Source organism: Hipposideros armiger, unplaced genomic scaffold, assembly GCF_001890085.2.
Source record: "Hipposideros armiger isolate ML-2016 unplaced genomic scaffold, ASM189008v1 scaffold_165, whole genome shotgun sequence".
NCBI classification, from domain to species: Eukaryota; Metazoa; Chordata; class Mammalia; order Chiroptera; family Hipposideridae; genus Hipposideros; species Hipposideros armiger.
In genome coordinates this window covers 2,077,406-2,079,932 of record NW_017731515.1, presented here as the reverse complement: position 1 = coordinate 2,079,932, position 2,527 = coordinate 2,077,406, and positions in this window count along the sequence as shown.

The window sequence follows — 2,527 nt, the reverse complement described above, 5'->3', positions numbered from 1 at the left end:
TCAAGGATATTTCCCACTACCATTACATGTTCATTATGCTTCTAAAACTCAAAATCTCTGCTTCCTTAAAAAAAATTAATTCCTATGAAGTAAAATCATTGAGGAACAGAAATTTAACCGAAACATTTAATATCTTACGCTATTATGAAAAGTAGCTGCTTATCAATGAGGAAGAAAACTTTTTATATTAATGGAATATAAAAGCAGATAGATCACTAAGAAAACCATTTCAAATTATAATTGCAAAAAAAATATTAGTTTTTTTTCCTAAACTAGAAATCAACTGGGCCGGCCGAGTGGCGTGATGGTTGAGAGCTGGCTTGGGATGCCAGAGGCCCCCGGTTCGGATCCCACATATGAGGGCCAGTGACACTGCCCTCTACAAAAAAAAAAATAAAATAAAATAAAGTAAACTAGAAATCAACTAAATCAATGAGAATATTAGATAGCCAAATGAGGTAATATAGAAAGAAAGTTCTTAAAACAATGTAACATTGCTTGTGAATACATAAAGAAAGGGAAGCATTGTTGGATCATGTAAGACATCACCACCACGCTAATTTGATGTGTAACTACTATGAACATCTCTTAAATGTTCTCTGGAGTATTCAATGAATGTTACTATCATATGGAAAGATTTAAGGTTTCTGTCACTTATGAAACACAGGACTTCTGTTCACTTTGCAATAAAAAGATATTTGCTTGCTTACTAGTTTTCTTCTTCACCTTTGGACAGCTTACATTAAAATTTCCCAGGGAATCACAATAATGGCCCATAATTGTTATAAACACCTCTCTGGGCATACAAATGTAAGGAAGACGAAATGAGAAATTCTAAGTATGTTTTAAAGTAAAAGCAGGCTTTGGTATATAATTCCTTTACATAAGCAATGGGTGTTATTTTAAACATAATATGTTTCTTACTCAGACCAGGACAGGAAACACTAAGGTCCATTCCAACCCTAGGATTTTAGAATTATATTTTATACAATTTACTTTTTTAAAAGCTATAGTAAGGAATATAACACCATAAGTAAGAAGAGGGGGGGGGGGAAAGTAAGGCAGATAAAATACAACTTATTAACCAAAGTGACTAAGAGTTTCATTTAACTATATGTAGTTATAAAAATGTATGAAAATTTATGCAGCCAGGACAGAGCCTGTGGATGACTCATATTTGCAATTTGGGGGAAAGACTAGTTTGGACTTATAATATCGAGCCAACCAGTGAATATGGCTCTCAGTCAGAATCACACGGAATTTAGCATGCTTATACTTTCTGTTCCTCTCAAGATGTTTTCGATCGGCAACAGCTTTCTTAACTAGATGGTACAGATCCTCAGGAAGATCAGGAGCAAGTCCTTTGGACTTAAGAATTCTCAGGGGGCTGGCCGAGTGGCGCATTGGTTAAGAGTTAGCTTGGGACGCCAGCTCTGAGCAGCAGAGCCAGGTTTGGATCCCACATGAGGGCCAGTGACACTGCCCTCTACAGCTAAGATGGTGAACAACCGCTCAACCTGGAGCTGGGCTGCCGTGAGTCGCCGTTGCCGGTGTAGGCTGCAGCCCCTGCTGCAGTGGGCTGCCATAAGCTACTGTGTGTGGCTGCCAGCCAGAGTGAGCGGCTGGCAGTTGGTATGAGCTGCCAAGAGCCACCGTGAGCGGCCGTCCAGAGGCCAGCGACCTACCTGCCTCACCCAGGAAGAGCACAATGATAATACCAACATGGGCCAGTGAAGCAACGTCCTCCACAACTACACTGAAGAACAAAAGGACAGCAACTTGTCTGTTCCCCTTCCCCCAATTCCCCAGCGCTGTTCCCCTCCCCCAATTCCCCAATAAAATCTTAAAAAAAAAAAAGAATTCTCAGGATTTTATTGCCTGTCACAAAACATACTTGTGCAACACTATGCAAGTCTTTCAGGAATAAAATCAATGTTTAACTAACAAAATAAAAAAATAAAAGTATGGAAATATAGAAAAAGAAACATTTTTATTCTCCCCTTTCTTCTTTTATCTTTCCAATAACTGCTAGTATACAAAACAGGAAACATTTATATGAGTTTAAATGCCTGAAATCCAAACTATGGCAAGTAAATTTTTCATTTGGGAGAAATAAGTAAAATAATTTCAAAATACTTTGGTATTTATTTATTGAATGTGCAACTGAGCCCTAAGATGACTGTTATAATAATAATTAAATTTGTAAATAATAATATTTACAATAATAATAATTAAAATTGTTACAAGGTATGTCATCTGAGATTTCCTTGCCTGGGACAAAATACTGAAGACAACCTTAGAAACAAACAAACAATTTAGTTTTACAATTTAGTTCTTTGCAAGAGTAAGTCATAAAACTTCTGAGTTTCAATTTCTATAGAGTAAATTGAAGACAGTCACCATGGAAAAGTAAACCAACAATTGCAAAGTATTCTGGAAATATTAATAAAGAAAATAGCATCTGTTGCAGGCCTAGTAGATGCCGGGAACTATTGGGTTGTTGGAAAAGTCATGATGTATTTTGTCT